The sequence below is a fragment of the Trichoplusia ni genome, chromosome 14 (assembly GCF_003590095.1).
Source record: "Trichoplusia ni isolate ovarian cell line Hi5 chromosome 14, tn1, whole genome shotgun sequence".
Lineage (NCBI taxonomy): Eukaryota > Metazoa > Arthropoda > Insecta > Lepidoptera > Noctuidae > Trichoplusia > Trichoplusia ni.
The window spans coordinates 5,512,488-5,530,646 of NC_039491.1; the positions used below are offsets into that span (position 1 = coordinate 5,512,488).

General features: G+C 32.0%; 2 protein-coding genes across 3 annotated transcripts in view; one reads left to right on the plus strand and one right to left on the minus strand.

Moving 5' to 3' along the window:
* LOC113500655 overlaps positions 1 to 18,159 on the minus strand; it is a 193,507-nt gene that overhangs the window by 102,986 nt on the left and 72,362 nt on the right. The window lies entirely within an intron of this gene.
* LOC113500653 overlaps positions 1 to 18,159 on the plus strand; it is a 211,262-nt gene that overhangs the window by 68,619 nt on the left and 124,484 nt on the right. Inside the window, exons 1-2 of one of the 2 annotated variants that reach the window (XM_026881513.1) lie at positions 3,847 to 4,044; positions 5,818 to 6,164. The exons of the other annotated variant lie outside the window; for it this stretch is intronic. The gene's annotated coding sequence lies outside the window, so the exon portion shown is untranslated. Of the gene's footprint in view, positions 1 to 3,846; positions 4,045 to 5,817; positions 6,165 to 18,159 lie in introns of those variants that run through there. 2 annotated transcript variants of the gene reach the window in all.

Consider the following 18,159-nt stretch of genomic DNA (forward strand, 5'->3'; position numbering starts at 1 on the left):
GAAAACAGATTTGTCACCTGCGTCAAATTTTAGTGCATCTAATAGACATGTATAATGTAATTTGATTTGCTTATTTATGCTTAGTCTAGACGTTTCCCTGTTCATTCTTACGAAGAGGCTAGAACGCTTTCTTCGAGAAATATTTATTGTTAGATGTTAAAAATCTTGGAACAGTGACGAACTATGTATTATGTGCTTCAAAAATTTTACCTTTTGTGTAGCTTTGTCTTTTTCGTCTTCTTTATTAGATGATTGAACTAATAAATTTAATAGAAGCAAAAATCGATCTTCAACTGTTTTACAGGATCATAAATGACTTCAGAAACTGATTCCCTTAAATTTGTTAACCGTTAAATATACCTTACTTTTATAAATCTTTCGCTAGTGGCAGGACTACCCTATCAAAAGTATCGATTTGGATCCTGAGGCACGCACTTTTCGAATGTTGCGAGAAATAATTATGACAGCTTTCGTGTTTTGCTGCTGGCCGGTCTTTCACGACATTGGCGCAGTCTTTGCCGAAATAAGTCAGGACACATTATTTATGTTAACGAAAATTTATATCCGACGAGAGCAGTTTTTTTTATTTCTCAGAACTTTTCTTCTATTTTCCAGAACCTTATCTAGAAATTAATTATTCAAATTAGTTTTCTTGAGGAATTCACTTGAATATGTAACTCTACGTAATGCTTACTTAATGAGCTGCAAATGCAGATTCTGTCAGTCACATACCTGCATAAGGAACTGTCTAACATCTAATTAAATAATAATCATGCACGTTATTCCATAATAAACCTTCATGAATCAGTTATAGAAGTTACTTTTCAAGTTTACAACGAGTTTACGCTTCTCTCTTTTGTTTTGTTGACATTGGTGTTTTGATTTCCTGAGTACTTAGATGCATAAAATTGTTACATACATAAACCTTTTATATAAAATTGTTTTCTTGATTCTTATTGAAACTGTCGCGGTCAAGAAAATAGGGAAGGAATTTGGATTCCACGAAAGTTTTAGTTTCATCTTCAGTTTGCATGCAGGCGCGATGATCAATGGTCAATCCTTCACTGTATTAGAAACAGAAATTATTAAATTCTTGGTTTATCTATCAATTAATTTTCCCTAAGTAATGTATACCGGTTTGAGTGCTGGGAAAAATCTAGTTGTCCACATTTCTTGTTTATACAGATAAATAAAATTATAGAAACACGCTTTATAAAACTGAAAGTGACATAGTAAGTATCGAAATCATATACCAGGGCAGCATTGAATCAAGAAATTAACAATTTAAGATGCTTTGATATACTGATTACTACATTCTACATTTTTACAAAATATAAGGGTACATACTTTTACTTACCATTTCAACGTCTTCATTATTTATTTATTAAAACTTAATTATTGTTTGATGTACTAGTTTAAGTAAAGTAAATTTAATATGATTGCGTTTTTGCAAAGTATATTGTATTAAATTAATACGTTTCTGGACCTTAATGTACCTACATTTTTAATTTTTCTTTCAGTCTTTAGTTTTGAGTTTATTACACTTTGCACGATCATACGTATTTAACTTACTAAATTAAACACTAAAGTTTTAAGGCTTTAAAACGTCAACTAGCCATTAACACAGTTGTTAAATTAATTTAAAAGGTAGCTGGTTAATTTTAAGCAAAATTAAGTATAATAGTAAAATTACTGGTAAGTATTGCCGACAGCGATTCGTTCGTCACGAGTTTGCATGCTGCGAATGTAATGAGTTTATTTTATTTTTATTTAACTTTCGGGACTAAGATCGTGTGAAAGATTCCACTTAATATTAAAAACCTTGAACCTCGTTTGTTTTTTTATTTTATTATCTAATGGCTATTTTTCTCTGCATTTTATCTCAAAAGCCTTTCAACTATACAGCCGTTTTTCAAGTTTTTTTCTTTATATATAAATACTAGCCTGCTTCAATTAATACGCATATGCAAATGAGTTCCTTTAACGTTTTCTTCGAGAAGTCTTTATGTATGTATATGCTGTCACTGTCACTACTGGTTTTCTTTTATTTTTAGTTCTTATAAAAAATATTACGTTCTCTCTTTTAAGATATTAATAGAGGCACTTAAATATTTCGTAAAATTGAAAAGTTTGATAGGGAACAATTTTTTATAGTAAATTAATAATACTTATTTTTAAGGTCTCTTACACTAACCATAAAAACGGATAATCCGGCACCGCTGCCTGTCCACTTGTTTTACTCACATCAAGCTATGTCTTAAGACCTCACATTTTTTTCCAAATGATATAATATTGGATTCATTCTCTAGGGTAGCTTATCAGGTAAGCCACGGTTTTTTGCCAAAAATGCTCGCATATGCGTTATTAGAACTTTTTTCGGTTCTGATATCGAGCATCTTGAGAACCGTGAAATAACTTAAAAGAAACTAACTCTTAGCAATAGCTCAATTCAGACTGAAACCTGTTTTTATTACTTTATTAATTATAATTTTAAAAAATTACACAAACACGATACTTATAATTCGTATTCAAAATTAGACCTAAAATTATACTGGTCCACTTTAATAATATAATTAACACTTACAGAATTCAAGAATTAGAATAGAATAAACAACAAAAAGTTAAGCAAGAAGCTATGCAGATTTAACTCAAGTTGTATCTATACAAACGCGAGGCGTTGAACGTTGTCGATAATTGTTTGCATGTTAATTGAACCATAGTTTGGTACAGATAGTAACTCAAATGTCACGGCCAAAGAGACACGACTGTATCAGGTTTTACTAGCTAGGGGTAGCTATATTTAGGTTTAGTCTTCATATGCGTTGGTAGATAAACTGTAAAGGTTGGGTGTATGTCGTTGGTAATCACGGGTCTAGTAAAAAAGGGATTGGAATACTATTTATTATTTATTCGATGTTGTGTGCTAATTCGGCCGCGTGGTTATGGATATAAGTTAGGATTTTATTTAATCCTGAGATAGCGTCTTCTAATGATACTGTAAAAAATATTCATCATTAGGTACGTCATAAATTTAGAGAATTGTGGTCTCCTTGAATAGAATTTACGCCATTGTTTTGGAAAATACATGACAAAAATAAATACACAGGAATTTTTACAGGAAATAAAAATTGTTTTTGAAGAACATCATTATTTCAATAAGTCGAAGGTCATTTGAAGTAAATTGGAATAAAATGCTAGAACTAGCAATCAAATTATCTGCTATAATAACAAATGTCTTATAAAATCATATAGAAACTATAATATAAGTCACGGTTAATACAAATAATTCTTTATGTAAATGTTAGTAATGCAGCGTTTGATATTTAATACGCAGTTTCATTTCTTGGCCATGCCTTTCAGTTTATCATTTAACATTCATTCGATGTGTTTACTGCACTATGTTAAAGGTACCTACTTATATTATTTTAAAAATATATCACCTTGCTAGCTTAAAAACTATAACATAGTAAATAGTTAATCTGTTTTAAAATCGATTAATCCTGTTTATCTATATGTATACCTATTTAACCTGTTTATCTGACGTACCATAAATATTTTAAGAAATATAAGAAGTTTACAAACAAACCGTTGAAATCTATACAAAAGTTTAGATTTATTCGTAAGCTTTGAATTAAGTATGAGCGACTTCACGCCTCGCGCCATCTGACTGCCAAAAACTACAAATACATTCACTTACTTTTCTAACTCGTCTAATCGGTCGACAACAAGCGCAGGTAATGACGTTGAGCTATAAGATTTTCCGCTTGCGAAGCCTTCGACCCGTAAACTCGATCGAAATGAAAATGTAATTATCGAAGTAAACAATGGTCAAGTCGTTTGGCGGCATTCGTGCGTCGAACATCGCGGCAGTCGCACGCGCGCGGTGCAAAACAGGTACAACCGCCGAACGAACGTTTTACCTTATCGCGTGTTCCTTACATCGCATTGTTCGAACGAGATGCACTTATCTCCATGCCATACAATCGAAAGTGATAAATAATAGTACTGTGGATGCACTTGACATTGACGCCTCGAAATCCCGATGTAAGTTAAGTGATCAAAAGTTATTTCAGTGGCAGTGCTCCCTACAATTAGTTACGGCATTCATGAATATTCATACTTTTGTATTATTTATCCGGAAAACTCCGTTTGTTATCTGCATTTTAATGTTGTATCATTGTTATGGTGATTTCAGACGTTAGGCTTTTTACGTCAACTTGGCTAAATGAGCTGAGATTAGTGAAAATAACGTTTCAATTACCATGTTATGTTGAGTATGCCTAGTTTTATTTTCAGTACATGAGAGGTAGTTATCAGTGTAACGAATGTACGTACTTATTTATGATTGTATATAATAGCAATTAGAATATTTTAAATGTGTAGAATCTTGGTGGAATTTGTTGTTTTACATTGACAAGTTCTTTGGTTGAACGCTTCAAGGGTAAAACTGTGACAGCCCGCGTTTTTCTGTCGATCACGTGCGTGCAATGCGTTCGCGCAGAGCAAAACGCCTCTGATTAGTAGCTAGTTAATGGTTCGTTGGAAATCATAATAGTTTTGGTTTAAAACACATTAACAAGTTATTACGTCTAACTGTTATCAGATTAACCTTAGAGTATAAATTAAATAAAACTGTACACTTCTTGCTCAGAGGTACACTTTAACATTGTCTCATTAAATAAATTAACTACTCATTAAAAACATGGGATTAAATAATTGCTCAATGTTACGTCACTAAATTAAAAAATATATTAATTTAATCAGTCGTAAAAAATCTATCTTCTAATTCCACAACCTTAAAATAATTAGGTATGATTATTCATATAGCTAAGGTAAATTGAGTTATTATCGACATTTAAGGAAAAGAGTGCTTTTTAATCGTACTATAAACACCTCTATATGCACCAAATAATTAAAAACCTTCAACTTGATGTTCATACACCTGTTCATACTTCATACTTATCCGAATTTAAGAAAATTTTCTTATGATCATTTTATTTATACAGAGGCATGTGACAAAAACCACCAGTGACGTAGCTGAAAGATAAGTGGAATTGTCTAGTTGTGTACATTTGTTCGTTGATTTTATTCACGTCTCTCCGTCAACTTTTGACTGTACCTATAGATAATGGGTCTTGGAATATATACTAAAGTTTCCATATATTAAAATACTGAGAATGCAAGAGTGAATATGTAGCAAGTACCAAGATGTAAGGGTTGACTTTTGAGTTTTCGCTTATTGGATTTTACTTTCCGAAAGTATGACGGTGAACTTCTCAATGGAAATTACAGAGAAATTTCTCAATATACCTACTACGAAATTTTTTTTTCAAATGTTACATAACGCGTGATTGTACATTTCAGTAAATAACTTCAGAATGGTAAAATTCATGTGATCCTGAAAACCTTCATGCTATTGTATTATTTAACATTGTCAACCAATTATTTGCTCTAAACATTTTTAATTAAAATAATAATATAAGTACTGTTATTAAAAATTGTAAAGTAATAAAATTGTACACAATAAGGTCAATTATTAAGATTAAATATTATTTCTAATGGCTTTGTCGTAAAAAATATCTTTAATCACTAATTCAAAGCTCGATCAGACAAAATCAATTTATTAGGTTTGCTTTAACCTTGGTCCGGCCAGTTAATAAATCAAATTTAGGTTGAAGCTCTGCTATTTTTAGTCTCGACTTGATTAAATTAAAACATTAATACCCAACTTTTACGAGGAGCACTGCCATAATAAAAAAAAAAATCGTTTATAGAATAAATTGTTTCGGAACTTAAACATATTTTTTTTTCTTATAGATATCGATAAAAAATCTCGATGCTTATCTGAACGTCAACGAACAGCTTCTAAACAATTGATCGAGCAGCGGAAGAGGAAATTCTCATTGTTACAGTGACGGATCACGAAAAAACCAGTATAGTGACTTCTGATCAAATCACTTGATCAAATTGTTCCACCTAGTTCTGTGTTTAAAGTGAATATTATCTTGTGTGTGAACCGTCGTGACGCGGACAGAATTACGATGTCTCGTCTGCGACACTGACGTGCGTTTATTTGTCGCAAATCGTTGAAAAACTGGAGGTCGACACGTATGACGTGTCAGTTGTCGTCCAGCTGACAACAGATGTCATCCCTATTGAAGTCGGTGAGTCAATACTCTTTGGTGACAACTTTTTTATGTTTTACAAACATTTGAATCACATACACTGTAATACCCAGACTTGGAGCAAACATTTGATGATAATACAAATTCCGTGAAGGGATCGAAATCGTAGCAGTATTTGACTTACCTTACCTATATGTGTATAATTTTCGGTTATCCAGTTTGTTTGTATCTCGTTCTCTAAAGTCTAAGTACAATACCTTGGATATGTCGTGCTGGCCATTATTGGCCAGTTTTAATTGATATTTGGACTGTGTTCCGTTCACGACAGTAATAGCAATTTACCTTCGTTTTAGTTTCTGGTTTCATAGCGTAAGTGAGGTTAAAAGTTTGTTTCGTGTTCCGTGACGTTCAACTTGTATACTTATTAGCCAGATGATAAAATACACCAATAAATAAAAAATATAAGTCACGTGACTTTTAGGGATGTCATATACTTAATTTGAACGTCTCGACCGATAACATTTAACATCGATTCTTAATATGTCTCTTTAGGGTTGAGTATGTTTAATTTGCACATCAAGTCTGAACAGGCCGTTAGAAGGCTTTTATTCTAGAATGAAAACCATTAACAGAAAGTAATCAATAAGGTAGAGTTTACAATACACAAGTCCTTTGTAAATGTGTATAAACTGAACAAGACTGTGTGAACCCAATTTTTTACCTTTCAATATCAAATTAAAGTGGCTCCGATTGTTAATAGCCCATTATACAATAATTAGAATAAGCATTTAGCGTGCCGCTGAATCTAGTTGAAGCGTATTACGTTACTCGAATTTCGAGTATTCGCCGCGTGCTCGCTCCGCTCAATTAAATGTAAAAAATGTCCTCTTTACAAATTCGTCTTCTAGACATTATCGAAGATGGCAAAACAGGTCCTGCAAGTGTTTTTGTTGGATTCAACAAGTGAACGGTCACTGATTCACTAATCAGCCGACAGAGGGTTTATAAGGCATTCTTTGGAACTTGAAAGTAGAATATTTTATGGAACAAATACATTAACATTTATTTCGTCGCTTTTTTATGCTGCACGTCGTCAAAGTTTAGATTCACATATCAAATATGAAGTGCTATGTAAGCCTTGATAAAATATCCAGTAATAAAAGGGGATTCAATCGTATTAGATCCGACACTAAATGTTACCAAAATAAAATATTATTTATGATAACCACACCAATTGCTAACATCAGGTACATTTCATATATCCGGTTTATATTAGATGTCTTAACTTAAATGTCGTTACATAAAGCTATATGTAGCTAGAAAATCATTAAACTATTTATCTTAGATAATATCGAATAGGTACCCATGCTCTATCGCTATCTATTTATTTATAAATCTAAATATATTTTTTTCTTCCGTTTTTAACTGGTAATCATTGATCTTGCCTTCAGTTTCTTGCTACAAAAAATGTTTACACCGAAGTCTTTAACAGTATAAATTTTATTTCCAAGTCCATTACTATTTATCTCAAAGTAAATAATACACTGTAAACATTTCCACGACATATGTAAAGTTTTGTTTAATGAGAAACGATCTGTTTTTAAATTTTATCTCCGCGCGTAAGAATTCGAGATGTCTTTCCACAATTCAAAATGATTTTATTATTTATTTTTCTTGTTTAACCTTGCGAGTGTTAGTAGTGAAGACAGGACCGCTGTGACCTTGTCAATGCGTCGACTGATGGAGATAAAAGAGGATGAAACAATACACCGTGCGAGGATACGTCGCTTATCACCGCCACTTAAGGCTGTACATTCATTATTCTACGTACGTTACATTTCTTGTAATAACTGCGTCTTCCTAATAAACAAGGCCTACAAATCTGTAACCTTCGATTTATGAACAGCTCTTAACTTTTATGTTTTGTCTTTTAATTATTTGTGGATTTACTGAATGCCTTTTGTCGTTGGGAAATTATGTTTCTGTACCTTCCGGGTACAGACCGCGGTAGAGTCCGTTAAATATATTTATTACATTTTCAAATACTGTGATTTAATAAAAGACGAACCGTCAATCTAAAAACCGTAAATCTGCTCTGTACTTTTGTCAGATGATTTTTTTTTGTCCTATCTTTCGGTCTCTCGTAAAACTTAGTTTTGTAGAGTCACAAGTAAATTATAAAAAAGTAAGTCGCAAATTATCCTAGTAATAATTACATACCGTGTGAATAATTTAACATGACTAAGTAATGCGGGTATAGTATTAATATCATGCAGATATTCTTACTCGATCTTGTATTGTGTCACAAACAATAAAGTGATCCATCTATTTATACATCGTCTCAATATTCTTGTCTTTCTCATTACTGAATTATCGGAATGTGATAAAACTATGGACGTTATTTAGTTTTTTAATTAAAATTTATTTGAAATCTCCACCTCGTTGTGAGCTATGGCAATGATGGATGCTCAAAACTTCGCTGAATGGGAAGAGTCTTATAAAATTAATTATGATAGAGTAGGAAAAATGAAATAAAGATCACTTTTTCACATCCTCAAGTTTCAATTCAATATATTCACTTTCTAGTTGATTTATTATTGAGGCTTGATTGAATATTATCTTGCGTAAGTTGTATGATATACGGCTTTATAATTACCATTACTAAGGGCTAAGCTTTCGTAAGGGTTATCAACTTGTACCTTATACTACCTACTTCCAGTCTCGAAACCAGTATTTAATTACAAACTCGACTCTACATAGTATTGACACTCCTAGCTCTCCCATATAAGCTTATTTTGGTTAACTAAATACTCATCCTTAAGTTAGTACTGCAATTAAATCGTTGAAATGTTTGGTTTAGATGTAGAGCAATACATATTCATTTGATGGCTTGTGTGTTTATATAGAATGTGTAGTTCTTGAACCAATGATCCGAGTTTTTTGATAAATAGTAATATTTTTGGAGAAAAATAGTAAGCATTAGAATAGGGATTAGATTGTCTCTTCTTTCTTGTGACAAGTTCTTACATTTTTGGTTATTAGACTTTTAGATCTTACGTATTCAAAAATAAAGTTCAGTATTGAATACAGTTCTCCAAGGTCCACGTGTGAGCCTTTTAAATAACCGGCTCTCTTTTACATGAGTCGTAAACAAAAACTTATTAAGTTAGATTCTTATGTACCTACAGACTATTGTTTGACGTCATTACATGTATACAGCAAACAATAACGTAAATTAAAGGTATACCTACTTCTATGAACTATAAAAAATCTATATAATTATCACATTATTCTAGTACGATTTTCTTATTAAAAAATTATGCTATGATTTGCGTCATCAACAGTGCCGTATTATCCATAAGGCACTTTAGGCCAGTGCCTAGGGGCCCACTATGACTAGGGGCCCAGCACTCCCAATGAAAGGGGGCCTCCACTCCTCGAGGCCTCGGGGCCCCTGGGCCCCTAGATCCGGCCCTGGTCATCAAATTTAATTGTAAAGAACTATTTAATTGTAGCCGTGAATAAATTATTCAATTAAATAATATGAGCATTATATATTACATAATAACATTAAATTGTAAAAATAAGATCATGTTTTTGTATTGTACATGTGTAACTGTAATCGTATTCAAAGTGACCAGCTCTTTTCATTTTGAAAAAAACCTTAATTACGCAGTACTTGTAACATAATATTTAAGACTTTTAAGTCTGTTCTTTTTTTCAGTCTTTTAAGTGTTATCATGAAGTAACTTGCCAACGCTCAATCTCCCAATGGTAATGTACGATAATTCTATTTTATAGCTTCTTGCAAAATCTTCGTCATAATCTTGCTTCGATAACGTAGAGACTAGGTGATTGATCTGTTACATATTGATGAGATCATTCTTTTCATTCACAATTTTTTTGTATTTTTTATCGAGCATTGTTCTTTAATCGTACTTGGTGATTATTAATTCATTAATTTACTTTTGAATCAATGTAATTGAGATTTATTTTGTAATTCTGTATTTTTACAAATAATTCTGCTTTTTCTGTAGCAATAAACTTCTTATTGTTCTCAATTAGTTTTACAGATCAATTTTTATTGGATAGTTTGAAACTTGTACTTAACTTACAAGATCCCTAGACAACTTAAAACATTTTAAAATGTATAAATGAAACTTGTCTGGTCCATGCACCATGAAGAAAAATAACAAGGAAAAGGCGCCAAAGGTTAACTTACTAAAACATTGTATTATGGTAAGACAATTACTATAAAATATTGTTATGTATTGAAATGTGTTGCTTATGGCGCTTGTTATAATCATAAGGTCTTAGTACTTATAGATAATTATAAGGATAAACTTTGATTGCTTCTCCGGTGTAATTATTTATTACCAACTTTATTTCATAATAGAAATTCCATTTAACCGCAGACTCTAGTTTAAAATGATTTCAAGTAAATTACTTCATTTCTAGAGAAGTATAGGTTTCGATCCGCCTTCGAAACTATACATATTTCATTGACTTTACTATATTTAACACTTTAGGATCGTTGGCAGGTACTAGAAATATCGATTTCAAGTTAAATGCCAAACCCAAAAGGTCAGGGAACTAAATGTTTATTATTTATTAGAATTAAACTTTCACCGCGTCGGGGTATGTACTTCAAAATAAACGTACTTCATGTGTTAAAATATAAGTGTTTTACGTGTAATAGTCAATTAATTACAAGTGTTATTATGAACACATTTCACGTTATGACATAAGACATGACACCGTGGTACAATTACTTTCGTTAATGTATTTAGTTGGAACGTGCATTTTTTTTATTGAGGAAATTTTGAGCATATTTTCTTGAACTAAATTAATAATTACAGTCTAGCGCTAATATTTTCTTTATTTTCATAACAAAAACAGAGAAAAGTTAAAAAATAAATTTAATAGCAACATTTTCATGAAGGTGTTTTAAAATGACGCTTTTAAACATTGAATAGTTCGATTCCTTCATAACAATGAAAACCCTCCTCCGTAATAATGACCTAAAAATAAAATTTCTTATTTCACTAGAATACCATTAAGCAAATTGCCAACCCACCCGCTGTACATACGTCCATTCGCACTCCCTTACAGAAACAATAGTTGAGCGATGCGACCGCCTACTATAATACAATTGACCTTGATTCTTTGCGTCAGTGCCTCTCCCATGGGCCATTTCGCCGACCCCACCAAGGTTGCGTACACACTGCTCTGATGTTTGACAAACACGCGATCCATCATTTTATTTTCAGCTTAGTGTTATAGAATAATTAACTGTGTAACACGCAAAAATTCAAGTTCAAATGAGTCTTGATTAATCGATTGACCGTGAATTCTAGATTTATATTGGTTTTTACCGATATCTTGTTAGTAAATGGAGATAAAAAGTTGTTTTATTAATTTGGGAAACGGATAAAAAGCATTACCGTTGTCAGTCGTGTATTTACGGTAGGAAACAGAATGATTAGTAGGCAAAAGAATATAAAAATGGCCCGTACTTGTATGCTCTTTATTTTTATTTTTTATTAGCGATTTAATCATCACGCACGATATTTAATACTTCCACTCATCACTATTCAAGTCATCATTTGATAAATGATTACTCAAAAGGTACTCATTTAATGATACAGCCTTGTTCCCATTTTCCTTGTTCCGTACTCATAAACTTCTGCTACTTCTACTCAAGTTGGAAACTAGTTGACAAACCGGACAGGCGCAGGCGCCACCTGTCTAAATCGTTTTTTATATAATTTGCACAATATCAATTTAAACAGCCTGATATTGAATTTCATTTTGGAATCAGTTTTTCCTTAAAAGGCTTTCATATCTTTGTATCATATTTCCTTTAATTTTATTTTATTGAAACCTTAATAGTTGGTAACTATGGGCTTAAATACTTTATTTCTTAGTTATAGCTTACTGACATAAACGAAAAAAAATACGATAGTTAGTAATGTAACAAGCGTTCTCAGGAAGCGTTGACAGCTCAACCCTAATTTACGTAATTGTATGTTAATTGTAGAGTAACAGTTTTACTAGACAGTTCTCACCGATCGTCAAGTTTTAATTGGTACGTCATTTGAAAAAAAAAACGTCCTTACATTTGAGTAGCTAATTCTCAATGTTGAAAATTTATAAAACTAATAAAAACTAGAGCTAACAAAACGTGACTTTTATAATTAAAAATACTTAAAGTAAGAATTCGTGATTCTATATTTTTTATTAATAAAATTGCTTATCGATGAGGTCGTCTGTGTGTCCCGTAACGTAAGGCCGTTCTGTCTGCTAATTCCAGTAACATTTAGACCAGTTGTAAACGAAATAAGCAGTTGATTTGGTACAAGGCCAGATTGACACTAGACACACCTGCCTGACACCCCTACCTGTTACTCTGATACCTGTGATACTGATACTACTGTAGGTGGTATTGATCTAGTATTTATCTATGTATGTAGGTGATAGGAGGTAATGATTGTTGAAAACCTAGAACGCTGAGTTGAAAGTTTATGTTTAAAATAAAATCAACATTTGGCGACATACGAGTATGTTAAACATTAAAAGTAATCACAATGTTCGTTACGCAATATGGGTTATTCCATTCTAAGTATGAAAATAATGTAGTTAACTTATATAATGTAGAGTAGATAAAACCGTAATATTGAGGTAGGTATTGCAAAAAAAATTTAATTTTGATTTTTTGTACTAGTGTTTAATAAATCATGTCACATCAACCGCTAAAAAGGGTCGAACGTAATTTGAAAATTTACCTGTAAGTATAAATAACTTTGCCCCTCATTAACTTGACGCAAAGTCCAATGATGTGAGTCCGAATTTATGCCACTAATAATATGAGACAGGTACAAATTATTGCGTCGAACATTTGGAATATATTCTACTCTTAGTAAGTATTGTCAACAACATAAATGTATAAACACATACAATTTGTTGTTGCGTTTGAAAATTATTTTTGATATTACGAATTCCCGGAAAATTTAATTTTTACTGAGTGTAATCTAAATTTTGTGTTTGAAATTTTGTGAACCTGAATTCGTTCACTTTTCTTGTCGGCTGTACTACCTTTAATATCTCAGTCATAAAGCGTATTATTGGTGAATTTGTTTAGAGTCACCGGACCGTGATGGATCATGACACATGACGTCACTGCATCATAACACGACACGTGGAAAATTTTCCAACGATTGCTTCAGTAAATAAACACACATTTTCACTTCAGAAACTTTAATATACTTTGATAAGGTAATAGTTTGTGAAGACAATACGGTATTAGGTAGTTTATTGCAGTTTGTTGATAAGAGGCTTAGAAAACAAGTGAGTGTTGATATTGACGCCGCTTTTCTTTGCGATGTGGCTCTTAAGTCAAGTGAGGCAGTTCGAACTTATACCGGGGGTTGTAACGTCTTCATATATTGATAGTATGATTGAGTCGTAATAAAAAAAAAAAACAAAAACAAATTAAACTACTGAACTTCGTGACGTTCGAATGTTATTTTCTGTATCCATACCTATTTGATCTTTGTTTTTCCCGAATAGTGTTATCGGTTGACTGAATTTGTCCCACCCTCGGACACCCTCGCATATTCACACGGCGTATCATGTATTATGGTGTAACGTACCTAAATGTAGCATAACGATCGAGCAAAGATGATTAATATTAAAAGCAAACTCCACGCCTTCGTTTCTTGACTAGTCAGTCATTAATTTGAAAAGCTATTTAAACTAGCCATCGATGGATGATAAAGTGTTTTTAGAGATCGCTTTATTCCAGTCAAAGGGTACTCGGTTATTTATTATGATCGCAATTTGCGCACAATTTGTAATATTAATTAGGATGTTGCTGAAGCAAGAGTTTGAATTAATTTAATATTTTTTGCTCTGAACGATTTTGATAAAGTAATGTGAATAACTCGATTACAAAGGTAGAGGATATAAGAATGTGTTACTATATCCATTGTAATGAGATTTTGAAATCGCATGCAAAATCGAACGTACATCGGTAAAGAAATGTTAAAGAATACTCTGCAATAAAGCTATTCAAGCAATAAAAGAAATAAAAAAATCATCAACAAATATTATTTTTTACGAAAACTCAAAATTACGAATAAATGAAAAGCAACAAGATCCTTATCACACAGCTAAGAAAAATAAACTGCTAAATTGATTATGGAAATGTAAAACAAGCGAACGTCAATGTTTTCAACAATAAACTATTTATATAAGTGTGAAAATACAAATAAAGGTGGCTTATGAACAGATAATTTTATTGCTACGTCCTTACAGTAAATAAATGATAATGCTGAGATGAACACTTGTTGACTGAAGACATTCAACATAACGTATAATAATACAGCGATTATCATAATAATACGTTTCCAAGGGTACGAAAACAGGGCTACCGATACGTCTTAAAATAGTATCATTTCAGTTGCGAAAGTGTGACAGCGCATTACACTTCGTAGAACGGCATCTCTCTTCTGCAACTGTAAGATTACTGGTGGTAGACCCTCAAGCCGCTTAAATTGGAACAAATAAATGCAATAACAGTTTTAAAGGCAAAGAGAATAGGGTCTTATTATTTGACACTGAATCTCCGTACTGGTATTGTTAAAAAAAAAGTTTAAATTGATTACTACGACAATAATTGGCAAAGAAGGCGCGAACATAATGAATCAATATCATGGAAGAAAATAACTCGTAGTGATTGCTATAATTCGATACGTGACTCGCATCGGTGCAAGCAAGGTCCTTTGATGATTTTAAGTTTCGTGATAAATAAAAACAAACTCTATTACAATCGCAGTAAGAACTAATTTTCTATAGCTGTCTTTCTTATGTAAGCAAAATCTGACTTTGTCCAGTAGTCATCGGGCCACATAAGGACAAACAGGAAGACTCCTATTTAAAGTGTCCTTGATCCGCTGAACCTCGTGATCAAGTTCAATATGATTCATCTTTAAGGTTGCAGAGGTCTTCTCGTTGCAATAAGCTGAACTAATGTTTTATAAACAATTTAAGGAATACGATTCAGTACTAAAATATATAGGACCAACAAAACATCATACGCATTTAATTTAATTTTAATGACTCAAGTTTATTATTTGTGTCATTGTTTATTTTAATTATCGAACCGTAAAACTCTATTCGCTAAGCAACATAAATCGAATAAAGGACTTTACAGTTGCTTCGGTCATAAATATTCAAGAAATATTTTTTTTTATAAGATTTGTCATTTTTCTGCAAACTGACATTCACGTGAAGGCTTATTGCCTTTTATTTAGGATATATTATGAATTTTATTTAGGAGGTTTGCATTTTGAAGACATACTGATAAATGTAAATAACTAATAGTTCGAATCTATGAAATAAATATATTAATGAGAAGTATGTACGTTGTACAAGTTACTTGACGCATACTAATGTATATTTATTATTAGATTGTTGCTACACAACGTAGTTACTACGTAGTCAATTGAGACTAGCTGAATTATTAACAACCTTCTTGGAGTATTATAATCAATTAATATAAAAAAAGGTTACAAATAAAATATTTATTGCGCAATTTCTTCTTCCAAGCAAGACTATTTAATGCCAGTAGTTCTGACATTCGAATTTGAAATTCGAATACTTTAATTATTTGTTTCTCGTGCAGTTTTTTTTTCTGTTTCTTCACGGTTAGTTTCGTGCACTTAAATGTCATATTTCCTTTTTACTTTTTCTTTTTTTTAATGGCACTGATGAAGTTCCTCAACATTAATTTGTATTGGCGCATGTCACAAGGAAACCCATAATTTAACAATGAAACTACTACTTGTCGTACTAAGAATAGAGATTGTGTTGATTACTGTGTTAGCTATTGAGGCAACGTGACGATGAGTATGTATGTTCGTATTTATTTTACAACACTTAATTAAGAATACGCCTGCACATCAGCGGTAACACTTTGATTTTGACAAGGCACTTAGCGCTCTGACGTCTAAGATATAAGGCTTTTATTTGAAGTAAATCCAAGTCTTGCATAGTGTATTACAGCTCCCTCAGCTCCCCCAGTGTTATAGATTAAACATTGGCAGAAAATTCGACTAAAAATCCATAAAAATGTTATCCTACTTTATCAGCATCTGTCAAGATTGCTGAAGATCATTTTGGATTTAGGAACTGATTTTGTGTTTCAACTAGTGTTTTGGAGATATAGATGTCAACTATTTTATCAACTATCACATGACTGGTAAAAGTGCATTGCTTTTTCCGCTGTATTTTTAATTTATCTGTTTTATTATTGTGAATCAATCAATTATCAATTATTGTGAATTCTAATTCGGTACAGAAAGTTCAAGGAGAAGAATAAAGACACTATCGCGTTTGATTATGTATAGTGTTTTTGCTATGGCCAGATGGCACATCACCTTTTAGAGTAAGACCGTATTCGCTGTGTGAGCAGGATAACACACGACACGGCATAGAACGGTGCCTTGCTTCCACAACTACCTCAACTTTACTTCAAGAGGTGATGGTAGGCGCCCATTTATTCATAAAATTATAAACAGTACAGCCTTGATTGCCTCGATGATCAGCGGTACGATGATTGTGTACTTAAGCGGCTCAGAATTGTTGATAACGACTTCGTTTATACTTTTGTCTTGCTCTTTTATGTTTTGTGCCTCAATTTTAGTTTTCTTTCTAATTTGTAACATTTCATCAGGCGATTGTTCGTTTAGTGTTGTATGTATAACCTCTTTACGTTATTTTTTCATTGACTAGCGAGCGGAACCTTACGTTATTCTTAACTTTAGAGATTACAGTTCCGGATATTTGTAACTTGATGCTACGTTGCCTTTTAATAATATTTTCGTGTACTAGATGAGTAGCCAATATTAAACACATTGTTCAGCCTTTGGATCATTTACTGGGAAAAGTAAAGACGTATTATATCATTGATTGGATGAAAGGAAGAATAAAATTGATTCATTTATTTTCCAATTAGCAATGTAGGACAATTAAATGTAGGTGATATGACGTGTTGTTTATAGGTTAATTAAACAAAGCGGTTTTGTTACGTCCCCTGTTTGTAGGAAACCAGCGGCCTACTACGGAAACTACGGTATATTTCATGAGCGTTTTTGTTTTGTTTTATAAACACGATGACCCTACGTTACGATTTCACCTGTAGCGTCGGTTACGGACAGATTTCACATGCCCAAACACCCATTCATACGAGTTTTTGTTTTCTAATAAAAGACCATTAAAACTTGAACTGGCGGATGTAAAAACTCGTCAAATTAATCTGATGCTAATTATTATTTACACGGTACTTTTTTAGGTTTTCTTTGAACAAAATTAATATAAAACTATAAATTAAGAAAATTTGTAGCTCTGTATTACTTTCGTGTCTAGATATTGTGATTCTTGATGGATTTAGACGGATGTTAAATATAATTTTTCTATATTAAATTCTCTGAATTTCAAAATTAATTGTTTTACCGGATTGCACAATGCAAGGGAGAAGATTTAGAAATTGCTTTTCAGCTAAGTTATTTGGTGTTAAATGATATTTTCTAAGCAGTCGAATAATAAACGTAGTTACATACATTAGCTAAATAAAAAAAAAACATAAAGCCTAAAACCTTTTTATCGATCTTTGACATCTGTCAAGCTGTCAAACATGACAGCCATTGTAATTTCAAAATAATGTTTACAGTTTAAAAAATCGATAATTTATTATTCATAGCCAAGCAAAGATCTATAAATTATCTACAAAAATGGTAGATAATAAATAGCTGTACGACGCAAATAATATCATCGTTGACATGTTTTTATACTATTTGCTTTTTGTGCTAGTCGCTGACTATATGTATGTATGTTCTAAAGAATCATAATAGCTTGGCTAAGAACAAAAAAAAAACTTATTGTTTAACGTTTTTGTTTGTGTTCCTATGAGCAAACGAGAGATGTGTTTCGTATTGTGTCTTTAGAAGTTATACTTATTACATGTAGTTATAGA